Source organism: Lissotriton helveticus, chromosome 1_1, assembly GCF_964261635.1.
Source record: "Lissotriton helveticus chromosome 1_1, aLisHel1.1, whole genome shotgun sequence".
In the NCBI taxonomy this organism is placed as follows: Eukaryota; Metazoa; Chordata; class Amphibia; order Caudata; family Salamandridae; genus Lissotriton; species Lissotriton helveticus.
In genome coordinates, this window is record NC_136057.1 from 1,544,893,334 (window position 1) to 1,544,918,062 (window position 24,729).

The window sequence follows — 24,729 nt, forward strand, 5'->3', positions numbered from 1 at the left end:
AACATAAGCCTGTCATGGATTTTACAGTATTATAGCGCGGGGATGCCTTCGGGTCACCAGGCGCTTTACAAATCTCAAAATAATAATAATAATAATAATGCTCGGGGGGGCATGATTGTTACAATGCAACTACAGTCATTACACCTGCTTACAGCAGGCACAGGATTTGCATCAACATTCGCACTAAAGTGAGCACATACAATCCGGTGGAATTGACTCTGCTATTTTTATGGGACATCCCTGTGCAATACCCCCCCACCCTCCCCCCCCCCCCCCACAATCACTTATTATATCATGGTGAAATGCCGACATGTGGTGTGGCAAAGTACGAAGTATTTTTGCATAGTATACATATTTCTTCAACGCATTTGGCTTACCTACTAGGAGCCCATTGCCATATTGTCCATTCTGAAAACGGTCATTAATGATGCAATTTCTGAAAATGTATGCATCATGGACACTCCCTGGATACTTTGCCAGTATATTGAGATATAGTCCACGATGGTCCACAATAGCTTGCACATTAATGGAGTGGGTATGCTTCCGATTTCTGTAGAGGTGTTCAGTTGCAGCAGGTGGTACTAACTGGACATGGGTGCAGTCTATTGCTCCTAGCACATGGGGGAATCCAGCAATGGCATAGAAGCCCTGTTTGATGTCCATCTGCTGCTGGTGGGTGCTTGGGAAATTGATGTACTGTGGCGTTATCTGAAGAATTGCATCCAAAACTGATGGCAGGAAGGCAGAGAAAGACGCTTGTGACACCCCTGCCAATGTAGCTGCAGTGGTTTGGAAAGAACCAGACGCTAACATGTGCAATACTGCAAGTAGTTTGGTCATGGGTGGGATGTTGTTACCCCTTTCATTTTCAGACAGCAACTGCGGTTTTATCTGCCGCAGGAGTGTCAAAATGGAACCTTTCTTGAGGCGGTAAAATTTGATAATTTGCTCATTGCGCAATCCAGTCAGTGTGGTCCTCACACGGTAAACGCGCTCCTTTCTCCTGCGCTGCCTTGGGACTAATGGTTGTGGCTGAGGTTGTGGTAGTACCTGTGCAGGTGGTTCTGCAACTCCCAATTGCAAAATTAAAAGATCAATTTTTGTTCACCTTGTGAAAAATTACTCTGCTACACGCAATGAGACTTGCGATATTTTCTGCGCGTGGGTTTCTGTGGCGTAGGCTTGCGAGAGGTTTTTTTCTTTTACGTGACGCATTTTGTAGATGCGTCAACGTGACGGAATGTCGTAAATATGGATGCGACGGAAATGCGTGTCTTTGTACGTGGGAACGCCTACCTTGCATATATTAAATATTACGTGCCGCAGCCAAATCTTGCGCAGTTAGATGTCGTCGCATCTCACGTTGCGAGACGCATTTTCATAGATGCGTCACCTTGCTGATCTGGCGCATGGAAAAACACCAGGATGCGTCATGATGCGTGACGCATCGGTGGCGCAAGTCCGTCATAAATCTGCCCCTAGGACTCTCCGTATAGCCTTGAGGGGCGCGACAAAATCTAAAGCTGCGTCCAGGTAACGAGAAGCCAAAGATATGACGGCTATCAGGGTGTATTGGAATGCTAAAGAAAGCATTCTTCAGGTCTATAATGGAGAAAAACTTAGCTGTTGGGGGAATCATGGTAAGAATGGTAGTAATATCTGAAACCACAGGGTATTGAGGAACTACCACTTTATTGACTTCACGCAGGTCCATTACAAAGCGGTAAGTGTCTGCATAATCACGGCCACTTCCTGTAGGGGCCCTCTTCAAAATTGGTAAAATAGGGCTGTTACAAATATTGGAAACCGTTTCTTCTACTACTCCCTTGTCAATGAGGTCCTGTAGGATCGTCAACAATGCCTTCTCACCAGCCAGTGAGATCTTGTACTGTGGAATACGGGGCAAACGAACATTCGGTTTCAAAGTAATAGAGACTGGCGGAATATCCAACAGGCCAACATCCGTATCACCAGTCGCCCATAATGTGGATGGAATGACAGCCAACTCAGGAGGAAGGGGTTCATTTTTAGCAAAACTCTGCCGGATGTGCTGGTCAGGTGATTGAATAGTTATATACACTCCATCAGGAGAACAAAATATCTTTGCATGCAATTTCTTAAGCAGGTTCAACCCCAATACATTTTCCCCACAATGTGAAGTCAACAAAAATGGGGAGTCTACCGTGACTCGACCTATGGTAAGCGGGAGAGACTTAGAAATGGGGCTCACTACCGGAATGCCAGAAAACCCGACTCAAATATTATTTTGCCCGGACAGAGCAGCCCCTGGGACCAGTGAACAATCAATCAAACTATTCATTACACCCGTGTCTACTAGAAAATCCTCAACAGTTCCCATTAGCTGTCCTTTATTGTAAGGCCCTTTCTGATCAACGGGTACTGCCACTCGGCCCCTGCTCTATCCGTGGCTATCCTATGCGTAATAATACCCATCTGACCCTCCTGTTCCACAATCCTCGTTATAGTACTGTCTCCATCTTGTTTCATCAAAACAATTTCCCCCTGCCTCACCTCGTGTCACCTCTTCTCTTTTCATGTCACTTCGATCAACTCCTCCTCGTTCTCTTCCTCTCACAGCTGCATTTTGTGGTAAAAGGAAAGGACACTGCGCTCGCCAATGCCCTTCCTGTTTACAATAAGCACATTGGTTTGGTCCCAAAGTAACAGCTGGACCTCCTCCCCGTCCTATTCCCTCCCCTCTTGGAACAAACCCTCTTCCTGCTGTGTCTCTACCCCGTCCTCTAGCTACTTGCTGTAATAACACTAGAGTCTTAAGCTCTTTTGTCTTAGTCAGATTTATATTTACTCTTGTTTTCTCTATGCTCGTAATATTGGGCCATACTCAAAATAACAGAAGGAGTGGAGGTGGTCCAAGTCCTTTCGGCTGCCTGGAGCCAAGCAGATATTTCGGGCAACAGATTAGTCACAAACCGATTCACAAATAGTCTTACCCCACCTTCCACTGACAAATCTTGCCCACTGAAATCAATAAACACCCCTTTGAATCTAGTAACGAAATCTGATACACTCTCATCCTTCGGTTTACAAACCGTTAGTTTATCCCAATCCACCTTGCGTGGTGGAATTAAAGAATGCATATATGTGATAATCCAACCCGGCAGAGCTAAAAATTTCCAGTCTTGGTTTATCTCCCGGTTTCCGGTCCTTGTCCCAGTCTTTAATTTGGTCCCAAGTTCCTCCCAACTCGTTAACATGAGGATGATCATGCACCTGTCGCCATACGTCGACAGGTACCAGTAACCCAAAAAATAATTCAATATCAGCTAACGTCATCACGGCCGATGAAGCGGCCTCAGTGAGTTCCTTATAATAAGCAGTGGGATTTCAGGGAGAGAACCTCATTTCTTTTCCAAGGGGTATAAACCCATTGTTCTTGGAATCGGTCTTCAACGCGAGCTTGAATAACTGGATTACCATTGTCCCTGACCTCAGGGATTTCGGGGTGATAGATCGGATGAACTTCCCGCATGGGATGTTGAGTATCCCAACTCGGGCATTTAGTAAACAACCTTTCTTGATACTTCATTATAGTCCTCAGATTCCCATATACATCTTCTAATCCTAATTCAAATTTGTGTGCCCGATCTACAATGTCATATAGGACCTGCGGGGCACTTCCATCCATGAAACATTGCTCCCATAGGGAAATTAAATGGTTTGTCATAGTCTCTAAAGCATATTGCTGCATAACTGGTTTATAATCCTGCATGGTCCCCATATATCTGTAATTGTATAGGTGGCATGCCGCACCCATTGGGATGCTTGATCTGTCATCATCTGTCTTTCCTTCGAGCCCACCGTACTGCGGGTATACAACCGTCGGGCGTCCAAATCAATCATTGCTGGTGTCGAAGTTGCGGACAGTGAAGGCCAAGCCGAGGCCGGTGAAGCTAACGTTGCAGAGGACATAATGAGAGGAGACGGGCCACTGGTCAAATATGTAGCTGTGGTTGGTGCTGGGGAGGCAGGGGTGAACGTTGGCCCCATAGGCGTAAAGGTCACCGCAACGGCCGGGGCTTGTGGGATGGACGAGGCGGGGGCATTTACAAGTGGTATCGAATGGTACACTGATTGCGGAGCATAAGGAGGCGGGGGACGCACATCCAATAAGTCATCAATTTCATCCTCTGGCTCAGTCCGAGCGGTATAACTTTTATCCACCTGTAACCTAAACTGCCTATCTATGCATTCAACATTTTTCTCACTTTGTTCCCTATCGTATGCTACAGCCTTCTGGGTTATGGTCTGATCATTTTTCACTTTAAGTAACTTTTCTTCCCTCATACGATGGCGTTTCGCTTCTTTCTGCATCAGTTTTAAAGAATCGAACATTGCCTGCCGGCTTCTTTTGGCGAATAATTGATCCTGTAAATACTGTATCTTTTTCTCATCAAACGATCCGGTTAAAGGCCATTGCAATTCCACATTTTCCTTGGTATACTTGTGCCATAAATTATTAAACAGAATAGGCGTAAGGCCATGTCTTACGTACATATCAAAATTAGGGCTGCCCTCTGGCGGGCAGGCTGGCTTTCATCCAACCGTCCGCTCTTCCGGCGGCAACAACATCCAAAACACATTTTACTAAAGCACCACATTTTATTTATCAATGATACAACATTCTCACACGTTTTCAAACATGGCCATGTTCACTCATGTTCAATCTCTCTTCAAACAAGATCTGTCATACAACAAAAATGAACAAAACATACAGTATTTTACCTTGACATGTCTTTTCCAGAACCAAACAACCAAAGAACGGAGTCCATCGACTCCTGTTCGTGGAGAACTCGTATTTTTCTAACTACGAGACCAACAGATACCAAGAAACAGGCAGTACGGAGACTACAGACCATCCCATAGTCTCCCTGGTTCACCTTCAGGACTATTCTGACTGAGCCTGCTGCCTTAGCGCCACTTCAGATTGTCGAAAAGGCTACCCAGTTGCAACCATGGGCCTTTCCGAGAACAGTCCGGGCGGGTGTGCATCACACGTGCCACACCAATGCGTCTGATCGAACACCTCTATTATTCACCAAACAAGTCCGTGGAGCATCTGCCCGTGCAGCCTCAATGCCACCCAGTCAGACCTCCAAAGTTCTCCGGGGCACGCCAACCACCAGCCAAATACAGTTAACTGTTCAAAAACGCCGCTCAACAGCGTAATCCAAAAACGCCAAATCAATACACTCACCTAGTGCACACAGGTATGATTGCGTGTTTTCCACTTCCCACTCCTGAAGACCAACACGGTCAGCTCCTGGGTTACGCCCGTAGGACTCCAGCGAGGGGTCACTAGCAGCTGGGGCTCTCTGATCGTGAGAGCGGAGTTCAGCCAGAAACGTTATTCAGTCCACCCCCTCGACCAGAGTACCCCTTCGTTTGTCCTTTCTTACCCCGGGTTATGGGAGGACAACCCCTATCGCGGAGTCCCGGTGGAGTCGCCAATTGATGTATTACAAAAATAATCCAAGGAGCCATACCTACCAATAGCCCCCACTTATCGTCTTACCAAATAATCATTCAGTTGGCAGTGAAGAAAAGTCAATTGTTTATTAGGCAACCAATACTCTATAGAGGAGCCCCTCTGACGTCACCCAGCCAGTGCGTGGAGAATACTGCTGATTTACACCCAATACATGGCATATATACTTTCATTGGGATTGTTAGCGCGGTAAGAGTGCTGTCCTGAGGCGGAAAGCCGGGACTGTTTTAGGCTCATAAATTGCTGCTATTATTTTTTAAATTGTTGCCATGTGTTTATACAGAGTGCTTGTATAATACTGCTCCATTGTGTTTTTAAAACCTACACTGTAGTTAGCAGGGCGCGAACCCCCGTTCCCTCCTCACCGGTCCCGCCATCTTGGGTGAGGGGGACGAGCTGGGCGAGCACTCTAGTGCTCAGACCCGCCCGCCCCTGACTCTACAAAATGGTACCCTGGCCTAGGAAGCGCAGCGGCCGAGCGCAGCGGGCACGCTGGGCGTGCGCCGAAGCCGCGCCAAAGCCAAGCCCGTCTGCGCCCGTCCGCGACCGGACACGGCCCAGGGCCAAACCCCCTGTTCCTGTCAACCGGATCCAGTGGAGTAGGGACGAGTTGTTGAATCTGTCCTCCGCCACATGCAGTCACGGCCTCCACACCATGCATACAGGGGTGGACACAGGCTGCAGATTCTGCCAATTTTGGTTCCGCACTGCAATGGCAGATACCCGGGACAGCCCCACCCTGTCGTGCGGCTTGCTTAATGTGAGGTCGCTGCGCTGCCATAAGTTCGACATCCACGACCTACTCGTGGACAGACAATTGGACCTGCTATTTCTTACAGAAACATGGCTGGATACACACTCTGACCCTGACATCATTCAGGCACTACCGGATGATTATCTGATGGTAAGACTGGATAGACCTGAGGGCAGAGGAGGAGGCATAGCGCTTGCATTTAAACACTACCTTGCCTGTCAAATTGAATCAGTCCAGCTGGCGGCAAGTGAGGTGGGGATGTTCACGATAAAAATCAATGGGGGTACAACTGTGAAAGGTTATTTAGTCTACCGCCCTCCTGGCCCCTTGGCAAGGTTTAAGGGCACTCTCAGAGTGTGCCACAGAGATGGCGCTGCGGAGAGATAAGTTTCTGCTACTCGGAGACTTTAACATGCACCTCGAAGATTCACTAGACAAGGGAGCGATGGAGTTCCGGCAGGATCTCCAAGCACTACAATTAGAGCTAAAGGGCCACCTTCCAACACACCAACATGGTCATCTGCTTGACCCAGTTTTTGCGAACTGGGAGGAAGTTAGGGTGGCTCCCCCAGTGCCTCTCCCGTGGACTGACCATTTCTTGGTGCCTTTTGAAATCTCTCTCCCTAAGAATAAGGTCACCGCTCCCACTCCCCTTAACTATCTCAGGCGCAAATGGGCTAGGTTTTCCCTGCCCAAATTTAATGAGGCTCTTACAGCCAATGGCCCCCCTGGAGGCGATGATGCGGATTCGGTAAACAAATTACTTAACGACCGAATCACGGCTGCGCTGGACCAAACGGCCCCTTTAGACCATCCAAAGAAGGGTGGTCGTAAACAGAGATCGGCACCATGGTTTAACGAAGAATTGCGTGGTGCCAAGAGGGAGTGTAAGCGAGCGGAAAGGCAGTGGAGGGAAGCCTATGACAGTCAGGCGAGAGAGAGATATCTCACCCACCGACGAGCATATCATAATCTTATCAGGATAACAAAAACTGCCCACTATGCCGAAAGAATTTTGGGTGCAGATAACTCAGCAAAATAACTGTTCTGTGTATACAAATCTCTTGCTGTCCCCAAATCCTCAGCAGGATCAGAGGACTGCTCTATGGCTGCTTGCAATCGCATTGCCGACTACTTCAGCGACAAAGTGTCCAAAATCTATTCCGCCTTCCCTGCCCAACCAGCGGTAGATGGAAAGGTCGAGGCATCAGTTAGAGAGGTAGATGGTCACAATCTGCTGCTCAATTTCTCTACCCCACCAGCTGAAGACCTGATCAACATATGTAGATCAGTGAAATCAGGTTCCCCACGGGACCCAGCATCTCCTAAACGGCTGGGGGACAGCCTGACAACACTAGAGCCATATATCAGGCACCTGCTGGACATCTCCTTTAGGTCCAGCATTGTGCCTTGGGAATGGAAACAAGCAGTTGTGCTCCCCCTCCGCAAGAAGCCTAATATCAGCTTCGAAAAGCTGGAGAACCTGCGCCCCATCTCCCTCCTTCCCTACTTCTCGAAAGTGGCTGAGAAGCTGGTGAATCGGCAGCTAATGCAGTTTGTGGAAGAGTCAAATCTCCTTCACCCCACCCAATTCGGATTCAGACCTCGACATTCGACTGAGTCGGCACTCCTCATGGCTTCCGAATCCATCAGGCAGGGGGCCGACGAGGGCCACACTATGGCCCTGATCCTGCTGGACCTCAGCGCCGCGTTCGACACTGTAGCACATTCCATCTTGCTACAGTGTCTGAACAAAGCAGGGTTGGGTGATGCAGCGCTAAAATGGATCCAGTCGTTCCTATCGGGCCGAGGTTTCCAAGTCAGGCAGGGCGACTGCTACTCCAGGCGAGTGGCACTGGACCAGGGGGTACCACAGGGCTCGTCCCTAAGCCCAACGCTTTTTAATCTATATGTGGCCCCAGTCGCCTCCATAGTGGAGAGCTACGGTCTGCGCATGGTGTCATACGCTGACGACACGCAGCTGGTCATCTCACTATCGCGTGCACCCGGCCTTGCGCTGACATCTTCAGAGCATGCATGCAAGATCTTGCTGCCTGGATGTCTGCCAACTGCCTTAAACTTAACGGCAACAAGACTGAGGTGCTGGTGGTAGGGGGAGACCGGGTGGCGTGGACGTCAGCGTGGTGGCCTCCTTGCTTGGGAATAGCACCCACCCCCTGCCTGGAGGCGAGGAATCTAGGTGTCTGGTTCGACTCCGATCTAACCTTTGGCCCCCAGATCAACTGGGTGGTCGGCACCTGTTTCGGGATCCTCAAGACCCTCAGGAAGGTTTTGGAGCTCCTTCCCACCAAAGCCCGCCGAACACTAGTGCATGCTCTAGTCACGTCCAAGATGGACTATGGCAACCTTCTCTACTTGGGTACCCTCGAGAAGAATCTGAGCCGCCTACAGGTCTTGCAAAACGCCGCTGCTCGGCTAGTTCTCAGACTACCGAGAAGATCAGCCTCCAAAGCCGCGCTCCAAGCCTTGCACTGGCTTCCGGTCAGGAGCAGGGTAGAATTCAAGGCCCTCTGCACCTGCCATCGGATCATTAATGGCAGGGCACCCCTGCCACTTCAGGGTCTCTTGACACAATACGAGCCATCCCGAGCGCTAAGATCCTCTGGCTCAGGGCGCCTGACTATTCCAAAGGTGTCCAGAGCGAGGATGGGTGGCAGATCCTTCAGGTACCTCGCCGCATCCTGCTGGAATAAACTTCCGGTAGCGCTGCGTCTGGAACCATCAGAGTCTATCTTCAGGGCCAAGCTGAAAACATTTCTCTTTGCCAGATAGCGGGCCTTCCCCTCAGAACTTCCTCTGAACACGCTCGCATCTCAGCGCGGGGACACGCCGTTGTGCGTCACCATTGCGCTCTACAAGACTGCCTATTATTATTATTATTATTATTATTATAAGATCACCGTACATGCAAGATTACTGGTAGGTACAGTTGTTAAAAGGAAATACCTTATATGGCACACAAAGCTCATTTAGAAGTCTGCTTCTGCTATTATTGGGGAATGTCAGGAGGGATGACTGCCTTTCGTCTCGGTGCCGGGGAGCACGAGTACGGCGCATCTAGGAATGCGCTTATCACCTCTTGAAACCAGATGTGACCTTGGGTCTCAGAGCAAGAAAGATTAGTATGTATTCAGCTGTCTGTATAACTCAACTAACAGGGCTTACTTAGCTGCTGAAAAGGGGGGTGGCACATGACCACCGTTCGAGTCTAATACATGTATACACAAAATGGAGTCTGTTTTGTTCGTGGTCTGCGTACGAAAGAATTGTAAAACAGGAGACGAAAGGAAGTTCCTGCATTGACATAACTAATTAGTGTACTCTATAATATGGATGTGCATATAGATACATCGTGCTGAAACAAATAGATTAATATGAATGTATGAAATCGATTTCATCACTCACATGCTTTACATACATATCATGACTCGGGCTGCCCTCAGGCGGGACAGGTTGACTCTCAGCCAAGCGGGTTTCATTGGGACGACAACACCCAAAACAATGCAGTCTGCTAAAACAGCATTGTTATTGTCATCACATATTCATAAACAAAAAAAAAAATCAAATACATCTTATGCTTCATTCAATCATAAAAATCACATCCAATCATAGCCTCGCTCATACATACACAAAGACATACAGCAGCACTCTACTCAAATCCCCCAAAACAACAATGTATACATACATGGATATCCAACAATTTTCCAAACTGAGAACAGAGCCATCGACTCCTGTTCATGAATATTCAATCAAATTCAGATTCAAGACCAACAGATACCAAAATCAGGCAGTCCAAAGACTAACAAGAGTGCGTCAGACAGGTATAACCACAGACCGTCCTACAGACCATCCTGCAGTCTTCCTGGTTCACCCCTGGGACTATTCTGACGAAGCTGGCTTCCTTAGCATCGCTTCAGATATGTCCCCAAGGCTACCCAGGTACAACCACATGCCTTTCCGAGACCAGTCCGGCCGGGTGCGCACCACACGAGCCACACCAGGGCATCCGGTCGGCGTCTCTATTGTTCACAAAACAAGTCCGTGGAGCATCTACCCGTGCAGCCACAATGCTGCCCCGGCGGTACAAAAGGGGGTGGTGATGGACAGAGCATCTGAACCAATCAAACACTCACACCCAGTCAAAAGATCTGGGTTTGATCCATCACCGTTCTTTAGCCCACTCTGCCACCCCAGTTCAGACATGGCTATATGCAAATCAGTCTGACCCTGTGCCTCATGGGAACAGTCCAGCCCGAACTGCCAAGCCATGCCTTCCCTGGACCGGAAACAAGCTTCCGAGGACCGGTTTCTGGCATTCCAGCTGTCTTCAGCCCGGCTTGCTTGAATCCAGTGGCAAAGTGAGCAAGGGACTCACGTCTGAGCATACCCTGCCACACTTATGGCGGCCAAAGCGGTACAAAAGGGGGTGGTGATGGACAGAGCATCTGATCCAATCAAACACTCACACCCAGTCAAAAGATCTGGGTTTGATCCATCACCGTTCTTTAGCCCACTCTGCCACCCCAGAACTGGGGTGGCTAACTGAACCCCAGGGACTGTCAGGATTCAAGGTGACTTAATCTCCCAACTTAAAACGGCCACAGGGTGTGTTTGTACACGTCACCTCAGGCCTTCCCCTCCCTTCACCACTGTGTAAACGCGCCCCGTAGCACGTTTGAGGTAGTTTTAATCCCCCCGCCCTATTATGTACTATGGCCTTACAGAGAAGATCATGCTAATCACAGGTATCCCAATGCATAGTGTTCCCTAGTGTATGTAGGTGTTTTCACTGTATTCTAAGTGTCTTTTAGCATAGCACTGGCTCTAGGTCTGGTTAGTCAGAGTCAGTTACCACCAGTACCCGTCTGAAAAAGTTGTAGGCACAGGATGATTTTGCAACAAGGCCTCTTTCTGCTCCTCTGTCGGTTCTTTCTGCACATTTCTGGCTTCTTCCTGCACTTTTCTTCATCTTTGAGGACTTCTGTTGCTTCTTTGTGCGTTTTTTTCTTCTTGTCCTACCTTTGTAGGCATAGTTAGAAACTAGCATTTGAAAAACCTTTGAAATTCACAGAAAATAAAAACATGGGATTCAGTGGCGTTCTAGTTAGTTGGACATTTCACTCGTACAAACCATGGAAATTCCCCCGTTATAGTTAGTTCAGCTAACTAACTCGCGCCCCCGTAATGGACTGCTGATGACGTCACATTACATCACTCATGACATGGCGAGTGACGTCACTGATGACATCATCCATGTGATAATTTCATGCATCTTCTCACACCCCTAATATAACTTTAGATACACCCACTCTAAATTACAGATTGCCATTCTCAAAACCATAGACTCTAACACCAATAACTACATACCCACTCACTGATTCTTAGGTCTACACAAAGATCCACTCACTCGTACAGTCACTCATACTTATGGTCACTCAGTACAGGACTATCAAATGCACTCATACACCTTATATAGACACACCGCCACTCATCCATAGAGGTACGCACACAACTAGTCAGTCATGCAAATAATTTATCACACTCCCATTTACTCACCTATACAGTTACACACACAAGCTCAATTACTCATACAAATACTAGCACATTCTTACGTTCTTATACAATCATTGATACAAGCACACACTCATCCATACAGCCACTCACAATCACACTCACTTATAGCCATTTATATACACCAACACACATATACTGCCTTTCACATATGTAGTTACTCACACATATACCACTGAGATATAGATTCACTCACTAACACACCCATACATACACTCACCCACCCATACAGTCAATCACAGATGCACTCTTGAAACCATGCACCCAGTGAATCACCCACTCACACATCTATGCACTGAGACATACACACCCCACCCACACAAACACTCATGCACCTATACAGATATCCAGACAACCAATCAATAACCCATATAGACACTCATGTAGCTATTTATAAACCCATACAGTTGCTTACACAGCAACAGACAGATGGATACAGACATTCACACAGTTGAGTCACTAACCCATGCATTCAGTAAGATATGTTTAATCACTCACTAATAGAGTCAGTCATACACCAACTAAATCATCCAGGCACTTATACATCCACTCATTCTTCAATACGCCTTTCCCATATAAATTAAACATATTTAAACTTTACAGAAACACACAGTCACTGGATGATGTCATCAGTGATGTCATTTGAGATGTCAGTGATGTCACTGACCATGTCATGAGTGATGTAATATGTGACTGCATCAGCAGTGCATTGCGGGGGCGCGAGTTATAGTTAGCTAAACTAACTAACGGGCGAATTTCTATGATTTTATATGCGTGAAATGTTCAACTATCCATAACGCCCCTGAAACCTATGTTTGTTTCAGTGCATATATAGTTATTCAAAGGGAATTAGAGTGTAAAATAAACATGTAAATTAGACATAACAGTGAGGCCAAACATTTTGCAACAATGAAAACTTTTGACTACACAATTTTCACAGACTGGAGAACTTTAAAGATATAATTAAAGCTAGAGGACCTCATTTCAGACACTTGCAGGACAGCGATGAGAACCTTTCATGTACATATTCAGCCATTGGCAAGGAAAACAAAATATTTCTAAAGCGATCTTCTATAGCAGCAGGTCTCCTAGTGAAGGGCATTCTGTGAGCTAGGTGAACACACTTGCTTTTAGAAGTCTCATCTTTAAAGGCAGCTGCTAGGCAAAGAAGGTTTAGTGATACATGCGTTGATACTCAGAGTCTTCACTAAGGCATGAACTATGAATCTCTTAGGGGGTTGACTAGTTAGGACCAAGCAAAATATAGCACTTTAGACCACGTCAGTCTAATTTACAATCCTGTGCAATAACCTCTTCTTACAGGGATTATGCTCTGGAAATGAACTAGTTTTAGAACCATAGAACATCAGTAGTTAGGGACTGAGGCACCATACCACCTCAGTAGCTATGAGTACAAGTCAGACTATCTATAGTGCCTCACTTGCCCTGCTATCCTTACCAGAGAAACAAGTGAATTGGCACCCCAGAACACAACACTCTAAACCCTTCTCCGGGATCGCAGTAACGGGACACACTTTTTTCACTCGCTCACTCATACTTGCCCACAATAAGATGACCATGAGAGATGAAGGAAGTTTAGAATATTTATTTTAACTATTTTGTTCTGAAATGCAGTATTCGTGCCACAATTACAAAAACAAATGCATAATAAAAATACTGTTAGCATGCTTAATAATCTGTATACCATAAAAGCCTATCCTTTCATAGGACAGAGTGACCCAAACCACCACCCTCCTACTAAAGATAAAGGATTATGTATGAAAGATCACGGTGATTACTGGTAGACCCCGTACCTTAGCATACACTGATGGATTCTCTACATCTCAGCAGACGCAGTGCTCTCGTCTTAGAATTATCATTCCATGTGTGTATTTTTGGCCCATGTGCTTATCTATATGATGTAAACATAAACAACAGCTTCATTCTTGTGTTGTGTGGTATGTCTAGGTGCTAGTGCCTGGCCAGAACGAACAACAAGGGACATTGTTTGACCTAGACTGGGGTGTTCAGCCTAAATCTGAGGAAAAACAGAAAGCCTAAACATAAGCAGGTTCCATGTGAAAGTACAGTGCGGCACAAAAGCAAACGTGTTTATAACGTAACGTGTGCAAAGGAAAATCAGGCCTATAATGTATATAGTTAGCCTAACATAGGGAAAACTTAAATGGGACATGCAGGAAGCACACAACACTCTTTACTTTGATCTGACACCTTCTCTGTACATATTGTGCGGGCACAGCACCACTTGGTTGTGAGAGAAGTGTAATCTACTAAATACATTGATTGAGACTGCAGGTATCTACTTGGGCATCCCTTGCATTTCGGCCTGATCTTGCATGCTTCCTTAACCCACTCCTCATGCTACATTCGATCATCCACTAGCTTTGTGAATGTTGGGAAGTTAAGAACTAATAGTACATCAGCTATTTTACAGTTAGGTAAACTGTTCCTCACTCACACCCATTTTCACTGTGCCTACCATCTCCCAAGATGGCTGAAGCGAAGTTGTTTTCAATACTTGTCTGTGGAAAAAAAGCGCAGGGGAGGGGGGAATGGTAGGGTTGAATGGTATGGCTGGCCAATAAGAGGGAGACAAACATTTAGTGTAATTTATGTAGCGTTGCTACATATTTCTTGTTATATCCACAAGGTACAGCTATCATTATGCCTTTTCTATGGAAGCAACAATTTGAGGAATATATATGGGGTGTCTTGAGAACTCTACTTCATATGGAAAGAGAACCTCAACACCAAACAAACTAGCAATATAAATGTAGAAAAATGCCAATACCTTACAGTTCATCACAACATTTCAGAATACGTGGTATTCTGCTCTCTGGCAATTGGGGAAGAGAAAGTTCTAGGAGAATAGACAACCTTTGTGTCCTTTAAATGGGTTAATGAAAAGACCAGGAAAAAATAGAGTGAGAGGGGCACTCCTGTTGTACTTCTCAAAAACATTTTATCGATGTGATTCTGTGTTGAGTGCAAACAGAGATCGGTATCTACCCGAGTCCCTATAACTAATGAATAGTATATTCAGGATTGTGCCTGATGAACCTATTTGTACTGCTATGTGTATTAAACATACAATGTCAAGCGTTTGATCACATATTCATCAATATCAAACCATATCATTTACAAGATCTCAGTAACAAACTTTTGACCACCAATTTGTTTTGTTCACTGATTCATATATTTAACTCAAATTTTTCAATATATCAAAACATTAATGCTGTCAATAATATAATTTTTTCCATATCAAACAAACATTGATTCGTTCTTGATTAACATCTTAATCTGTATCATCCACTTTATAAAGTTGCCTTTGCCTGATGCATTTCGGGACAAAAAAGTACCTTCTTCAGGGGTCACTGCATTTAAATGAATATAATCATAATTACCAAATAAAACAAACAATGAAACAGCCTCCATAACTCCCCTTACAGCTGTCTTGATCCTCCACATTATGTTTATGCATTCTGGAATTTTTTAGTTTCCATATTTCAACTTGTATCCTTCTTCAGCCTCAAATTAAAGAATATTAGAATCACTTGTTTTCAAGACATTATTACCACCTTGGATGAATGAAGCCTGCTGCTCTGTATAAATTGCTGTGGACAAGGACACTTGAATAGTTTAGCGTATAGTTCTTTTAACCATTCTAGAGTAAGAAAGATCAAAAATAGCCAACCTGGCAACTAATACTTCTACCCAGGAAATTTAATCTAGGCATAACTTTCTAGCAGCTAATACCTAGGTTACAACAGAGAAGCCATCTTGTTCAATAGATTACTGGTCGAAGAATTTCCCAAGTGAAAGTAGTAACTGTCACCCATATTTCTCAGGCATTTTCAAATATTTTCACAAGCAGCCTTTTAGGTTAAAAAGAATGGAGTAACGAGGAACAATGACATTCCTGGTGTAAGGGCTCTGGTAGCTTTTCTTTCTTGTAGATTTTGGATGTAAAATACAAAAGGAAAAATCCAATATCCATGACAAGAAACAGTCATGTACATTGCTGGGACACTGAAGCTTGCTGTGTCCTCTTGACGTGCTAAAGCGAATTTACAGTGTACAGTCTGCTATAGTCCAAGGACATCTCAGAGGCTGATAAGGACATTTCTGTGACTGAGGAGCTTGTCATGCCCCCCTTACCCCCTCCCGCAACAGATTGTGTAACGTCCCCAAAGCTTGCTGTGGCCCAAAAGCTTACAGTGCCGCTTTGGATTTTAGAGGCCATCGGATTTGCAATCAAGTTAGAAGTTACTAAGCCTCGAGCTTACTATACCAATGGACATTGTCCTGGGGCTTGATATGGCTTCACCATTTGCTGTGTCTGTGGATGCTGTTGTGACCAATAACCTGCTGTGTCCTCAATGATTATTATGCCACTGGACCTCATGGTGTGTTCTAGAGCTGCTGTGTCCTCTAAAGCACAAAGTGTCAATAGAGCATGATTTGTCACTTGAGTTTGCTGTGGTATTAACTTTTGCACTGCCACTTCTGGTGGCTGTGAATTTCCAGCACAAATGCAGTTTCCCGTAGTCCTGAGCTCATAATGTGTCCCTGGACTTTGCTGCCACACTAAAGTCCAGTCTCTAGCCCCCGCTTTGGCCACAGAGATGTACAGATTTTTTAAAACTTGTGGTACTACTTGCACTTGGTGTACTCTAAAGCCAGCTATGAATTGTTTTAGCCAAAAAGCTTGCTCCGATCCCACAGGTTTCTGTTACACTGATTCTTGCTGCAAACAGGAAACAGATGTGACCCATTGGGAGGTAATATCAGAGCATATGAAAACCAGCTATAGCACAGGCACATGCTTTGGATCAAAAAATTATGGGCGCTGGTCCTTGTTTGACATACAATTGAAGAATGTTGTCATGAAGTTTGTAATGGTTAGAGTTTTCTCTGATTCCAAAGTTACTCCATCAGCCTGCTCTTGACACACCTCCTATGGCTCTCCATTCCTAGAAAAAGAAAGCCACTGGATGAGCATTTGGTCATTATTCTGGGCCTGTGGGCCATCCATGCCTCTATATGAGCCTTCCAATAGCCAGCAACATCTCCTAGGGCTCCAGGGATCACACTAGCCTCTTGATGTACGAATATTATTCAACTAGAGAGTCAGCTGCCCCCAAGCTCTCTGCTGAAACTGGTTTCTGTATGTCACCCCCTTACCCGATTGGCTATCCCCTTGGGCCCCCAGTGTATACTCTGGCTCAGCATACCTCTGGTGGTTCTCTTAATTTCAGTCACTCTGGGCTGCAGTCTTGCGTACTAAAGGCAGTTGTTTCACCCTTGATGCCCTGCACTTGTTCCTCCATGATGCCATCTCTAGATGGCCACCTCCAACCAAGATGCTCCATGTTCCTACCCCCACACGGTCAACTATTACTCCCACTCTTCTCCTTCCCAGTGTCATCCATTTCAATTATTCCCCATGACTATAGTGGGATGCTCATGAAACTCTTTTTTCTATTCAAGTGTAGCCGCCTCTCAAATGCTCTAGTCTCTTCTCGGGTCAGTCACTTCCTCAGGCTTTATGATTACAGCAAATCTTAATGTACTCTCTTCTAGACTAACCAGACACCACCAGACCAACCTCCACCACCACCCTGAACCTTCTGGCTACACTCCAGGACTGTGCACAGATTTGGGCTGCCCTTGGTCATATGTTGCCACTCATTCTATTAGCAATAGACCTGCATTTGATGTTTTTTTAGGAGCGTCTAACAATACATTGCTAGCGGTTTCCAAAACAAATCCTTAGTAATGTAGTGTAGCAGCACTGACTGTAGGTTTTATGGCTCCTTCAAGCCCCCATCACTTCCTATTGAACATCCTAGCCCAAGCCTCCAGTGGTGGTTGGCCAAACCCTCCATGCCTACATGAGCTTTCGCCCAAGGACAGTATACAGTGCCCTCCAAGAACCTGTTCTTTCTAGCCTCAAACCAGGCACTTTTCAGCTCCATACTCCTCTCCATTTGCCCTTCCAATTACTCACTTTCTGGACAAGTAAGGCCACATTTGACTTTCCAAACCTCTTTGTCATTTACTAGTCGGCAATCGCCAACCACCACGACTTCAGTGGTTACACTGAGCCCTCCATACTCGTTTCATCAGAATGAGCAGATACCTCTAGTACTTTAGGTATTGCAGTGGCCCAATCCTTGACACCATCTCTTGAGTCAACTGCCTGCTAGGCCTCCCTAGGGTACCGTTCTAGGGTATTATTGGTTACAACTGGCCATCAACACCCATATCTGTTATCTCCTAAAGTCAGCCAGCTTTACAGTGACTTTAGTGACAGCACTGGCTCCTTTAAAACCATCGCTTCGCCAAATGTCAATCACCACAACAAAGCTTAGGTGGTTACTCTGCACCCTCCTTGCTGTGCCTTATCCACTAGGGTAAGGAAGGTCTACCAGGACTCTGGTGACTTCAGTAAACCCTCCTCAGTCCCCTCCTCCCCCAAGCCCTTCTGTTTAACCTGGGACATCTTCACTCTCTTTTGCTCCCTTATAAGCTAGGCATGTTCCAGGATTCCCTATAGTAAAACCATCCCTCCCACGGATGATTACAACAAAAAGGCAGCAGCTCCTCAGAGGACTGAAAGCTTTAATCTACTACCTGCCAACCATTTGTTATGGTGGTCAGATTCCTCACATTGACAAGAAGCAGATATATAATGCTTTACAGCAGAATGATGTATTGTAACTAGTCTTATTGTGTGGCTGTCAGCATCCACATATACACCTGTAAGGCGGTTCACAATTCTCAGACAGCCTCTAGTGCGGGCATTCTGTAAGGGAACATAGAGCATGTCTTTATATTCATTTTCTGTGGAGCGGTAAGGTGGTATTCTTCTAGCCATTTAAATCAGTACATGTATGTTTGTGTCACTGTGAGATCATCACCTAAGATAAACATGGTTCCCATGCTCCTCTGATGGAACAGGTCTAGTTTCCCACCTCCCTCAGCCTAATAGAGCAAACTGTGGTCCCAGTTTCATTGTACTATGACCAGAGCATTACAACTCAACCTGTCTGTGGGGTTGAGAGACTTCCAATGGGAGGCCAAAAGCCTTCTTTTCATGTAAGTGGTTATGATAATCACCACTTTTGAAGAGGGTCAATCATAACTGCAATAAATGTGATTCAATAACTGAACATTTCAGGTTATGGCAAAAAGGATGCAGACCGTAGATAACTCCTTTTGTGAATTTCAGGGCTTCACAGTTGACACCAAACACTATGATGCTTGTGATGGCTTGTCATAGTCATTATTAGTATCAATTAACTGCCAAGGGTTCAACAGTAGTCTACAACCTCAGTTGGCATTGTACATTTTCATCAAGTTGTCCATGTCCTGCTTTCGTGGTCTAACTCCTGGGCAATTGGGAAGTCATTGGACCACAGCAATCAGCATCAGTGTGAATACCTCTCCCATGGGGATAGAGCAATTTACGATGATTGATAAATTTCCCTCACCATGGGGTATTTTTTGATCAACGAGATGGGCTGCTTGACGTGGGAAAAAGAGTGAAGACTGGAGGCCTGGAAGACCACTTTCTTGTGGGTCCATCAGAAGCCCAAGCAGAATGACCATAGACTCCTCCACACTCAGAAGCCTGGCAAGAAAAAAGAAATTTCAGGAAGTCTAAAACAGCATAAGCATCTCAACTGTTTTATTAGCAACAAAACATCCAAATGCACCTACTGTGAGTCTGTCACTAAATATAGTCACTGGAGCCTTATAGATATGGCAGCATAATCTGTCAACATTGTAACCTGACCTCATTTGGAACAGAGTAATCACGATAATGAAGGTGTCTGCATTGCTGCAGAGTAGGATTTGTCAGACCCAATAGAGTGAAGAAGAAAGCTGCCCCTCCAAACTCTCTTAGGGTCACTGGAATGACAGCCATAGTGGCATGTAAACCGTGCACTTTGTTATATGAATTACAAAGCAGTAAAGCACTAAGCCTCGTGCTACACCCAGACAATGTTCGCCACTTATTAATCACCAAGTACGGAGAAATTGCCCACATGTTCAGAGGCTATGGCATGCATTAATGGTGTATCCAGCACACACTGAAAGAAAACGCCATGGTGACAATAGAAAATCAATCTTGACAGATATGTTGGCAGCACAACATTAAGCCAATGAAAGCTCTGGTTGATTATTGTGCTGCCTGAAAAGTTGCCAACAAGCTGCAAATTTGCATCAACCTTCCAGATCTGAAATATTAGTGGACATTCATCTGCTCCCAAACACAAGTAAGATGATGATAATCAATAGAAGCAAATAGTCTTAGCATGCTCTAACAAGTAACAGATCAAGGTTTGATGCACGTTGATTAGAGCAAGCACACATATGTATATCAATGTCCAAAAAGAACAGCCTTAGCTCCAGGAGTGACAGTAATGGTGGAGTAAGAGCATGAGGAAGTGAAGCAAGAGCATCTAGGAGATGTGCTTGATGAGGTTGAGGAATGGGCTAAAGAGAAACACATTCCATCAGCACATGGGGTGGAGTTCTATATAACAAAAATGTGAGTTGTATTGATGCGTCCTTGGTATTTATCTCTAGTGCAGCGGTCAGTCACAGCTTTTCACCCATTAAGCTGTTTCTTCTTGCCTTTCCGTTTTTGAAAATTTGAAGGTGGCTGCTATGTTATACAGAGGCCAGTCCTACTACGCCTATGAAAGGTGTAGCAGCGTAGACTAGGCTGCTGGTGTTATGTGCACCCCCTTGATGATGTACTCCCTCAAATATCCTCCAAGCAAAGTTTGCAGGAGAATGATTTTAATAAACCAGTTTAGAAATGCCTTTCTTGGCCATGATGGATAGTTCTTAAGGGGTCCGCGATCTATGAAATGCTCACTTAATTGCCAGTGGCTTTATGGAGGAGATTGCTTATTTGAAATGCTGCCTATCGTGGTCATGCAAGTACTCCTTAAGGATTCAATGCAGGCTAAAAGGAGGTTGGTTTGTAGTCGCCCTTAGTACCCCATGCTCTCAACCTCATACAACAGATTCCAATATGACTGATGGAACAAACAGAGAAGACCTGAAACTCCTACAAGTTTATTTTCTAAAGAGCAGGAAACAGTCTCCTTGATTCGGGGGGTACAGCTCAGGATCTTCACTGATGAAAAGGCCCAACTACACAATCCACGGGCAAAGAGCAGGGAATGGCTCCCGGCTCCTTTTTAAGCAGCTGTGGTTTCTGTTCTCCTAAGACTAGTGGTCTTCAGCTGAGTGTGTGATGAATACAAACAAGTCTAGAGTACAAACGGAATGAAGCAAACAAAATGAGAGATAAGAGAAGTGGATGAATGTGCAGGATGATAGGGAGAAGGGGGCAAATTATCAGCCAAAGAAGGGTCGAGAGATGGGTGGAAACTGGATGAAATCAATCAGCAAAGCACAATCTAAAGTACAGGGGACCAATCTTCGATAAATGAGAAAACAGACACATGCCCAATGCGGGTAATGGACGAAAGTTGTGATCCACTCGAAAAAGGGAGGCAAAGCATAAACCAGACAAGAGAAAGGAGTTGGGCACAAGCCATATAAAAGAAGGGGGAAAGCATAAAAAAGAGAAGGGATTTTAGCATAATATGGATGCAAAAGGGAACCAAAGAAAATACAGATGAAAGGAACAGGGAAGAAGAGGAGAGTGTAAATCCTGGCACAAGTGCGATGAGAGAGAACCAAGGCATGCAATGGATGGGAAAAGGGCACAATACACAATATTGAAGAGAGAAGTGAATGTGAAGCAAGCCAGAGGAAAATGAGTACACTTTTACACAATCATTTCTCCCAAAAGGATTAATGTAAGATACATCCCTGAAGAAACCATTTCAATTTTGAAAGAACTTAAAATTAAAAAGGAGCCTCTGGACAATTGAGTAGAGGCAGCAGTATGCAAGATTCAGAATTTCCTAAAGCTGGTCTTTATAATAACCTACTGAGTGAAGTTCTAGTAAAGTATCTTTAGCAGCATCTTAGAAAGTAGCTTGTTCCTACCTAGTAAAGCAGTTAGATCTCCCTCACAAAAGCATGTGCAAGTATTATAGGAGAGTGTGCAGCTGTGAATCAATGGCTTAAACTTAGAATACAATATATACAGATCAGAGGCACACAGTGGGTGAGATTGGATAGGGATTCGAGTAAGCGCATAACAAAGAATACAGAGAAAGGTTGTGAGGACCAGAGCTCACAACGCATGAGAGAAGACACAGAAGCAAGAATGCCGAGCGGAGGGAGCAGAAGAAAAGTGAAATGAGTGGATGGTTCAGAGTGCAATCTCTATGAGAACAGAGTAAAATATCAGCCAAAAGAGAAGGAGGATGGGAGCTGAATGAGACATGGGGCATGGTGCAAGCCAGATGAAAAATGAGAGCAAGTCTGAAGCCAGATGATAGGAGAACCAGTGGAAACATCAAATAAGAAAAGGGGCAAAGGCACACTCCAGATGGTGAATAAGAGATAAACGCAAGTCCGATGAGGGGCATAGACAAAAAGATGAGAAAAGCAGGGAAGCACAAGTCCGATAAGAGAGAGGAACAAAGCAAAAGATAGAGGATAGAAGGGATTTAGGTGCAGACCAGATGCGAGTCAAACAAGACAAAGATGGATAACCGAGGTGAACGAGACAATCCAGATGACCATAAGGGGCTGAAAAGGAGGCAGGACAAAAACCAGTTAGAGGAGATATTGGGAGGAGATTTTGGCAAAGACTGCTAATGCAGAGCAATGCACAAAATGGATAAGAATGGGAGGAAGGTAAATAATCAAAGATGCATGAGGCAGAGGCATAATTCTAATGGGAAAGAATACACTGCAAGATAGAGGAGGGATACAGGAAAGAAGATGGATGAGAAAAGTCCTAGGCATGATAGTGTTCAAAAGAGTAGAAAGGCACCCTAGATAAGAAAAGGCACAGAGGGCCAAAGTGAATGATCCAGAGGATCATGACAAGCTGGATGACCGAGGAGTGGAGTGCATGCCGGTGTGCATAAGATGAGCAGGAACAAAGATGGGAGAGAGATGGTACCAAGGTAAAATATGGATGAAAGGGAGAAAAAAAAGTGTAAGCCAAAAGAGTGAAAAAAGCACATTATTGATGAGACCAGAGAGAAGCACAAGACATATGAGAGAAAAGAATGATATGCAGGGCCGATGAAAAAGGAAAGTTAGGCACAGGGTGGACAAGAGTGTATCATGGCACAAGCCTGGTGAGAAAAGACTGAGGCACAGGGACAAAGACAAAATACAACAGGGAGCAAGATGCAAGCCAGATGAAAATTAAAACTAAAATATATATCTTTAAGGGATTCATTTATTTGAATTGCAAATGAAGAGACTTAAGAGATTACAGTAAATTACTTTTATAAGAGTAATGATTAGCATAAGGGTTCGTATTTATTTGCAGTAAAAACTATTTTTAATTGTACTTCAATGTGATAATTTCCACTAACTTTTACAATTAACTTCATGTGATCTATTTAATTTCATACAACTGTCACATGTAATTTTAGGTATGGTTTTTCATTTAAGTTGATGCAATATTAAAAGTCATTTAATATTAAACCTAATTCAATGTCAATTTATTTTAATGGAATAAGGGACCATTAGGCAAGGTTAAACTTAGAAATGTTATTTGGTTACGTACAACTGAATGTAGTGTGAGGACAGTGGTAGAGTTGTGTTTACTGTTCAGAGCAAGGTATAGCAATGAGAAATACAAGACACGTGTATATGGATGAGCAATGAACAAGAAGCACAGGAGTGATGGATGAGGAGGAAAGAAGCACAAGCTAGGAGAGCCTGTTGAGGCACAAGTATGAGAAAAAGAAACTAGGAGCAAGCCGATTAAAGGGTACCAAAATGCTCACTGGACGAGAAAAGGTAAATAGACACAATGAATGAGAGAAAAGCAAGATACAAGCCATACAAGTGTGCGATTGAACCACAAACTTGATGAGAAATGGAAGCGATAGCAAGCCCAATGAGGCAGGAGTGTACGTGTATTTTTTTTATTGTATTTTGTATTTAAAAGAAAAATTACATCTGGTAGTGCACAGTAATAATGCTTCATCTTTTCCGATTACAATGACTGGGGTCCATACGAGACCGTTACAACAGCATGCATGATTTCCAAAGGGCAACATAATACAGTATTCACAGTAACTCAATTCACATATCTGGATATATAATGGTATCTCTATGGGGAACATTGTGGGGAGTGGGGGAGCTCAGGAATGTAAGGTTTAAGGCAGATGTGGGGAGTATGGAAAAAGACAGAAGTGAATATGGACGGCGGCATAACATGAAGTAAAGCAAGGCACAAGCTGGATGGGACATAGGAGTGTGACATCCAGTAAGAGAGGAGGAGGCGAACAACTGGAGAAGATGGTGGGGAGAGAAATCAGGCCAGGGGACACAATTCCATAAGATAAAGATGGATGATAAAGGGGACCTGAGCACAATTTGGATGAGAAGGGACTGAGGTACATAGTGTAAAATCTATGGTGCAGAGAAAGTACATACCTAAGAGTGAAGTGATACAAGATTAAGGAGTAGGGCATGAGACACAAGAGACAGCAGCACATCATTAGTGTGATGGAAGGAGAACTATGACAGATTAAAGAAGCGACTGAGGGACCGCACGGGTCAATGAGTAGAACAAGACATGAGACGGATGAGAGAGTGAGAGAAGCGAGTCAGTCAAAATTGAAAAGCAAGGTGCAAGCCAGATCAGAGAGGGGTGGTGAGGAACAAGACAAATGAGGGGGAGACCAAAGCAGACACTAGATGA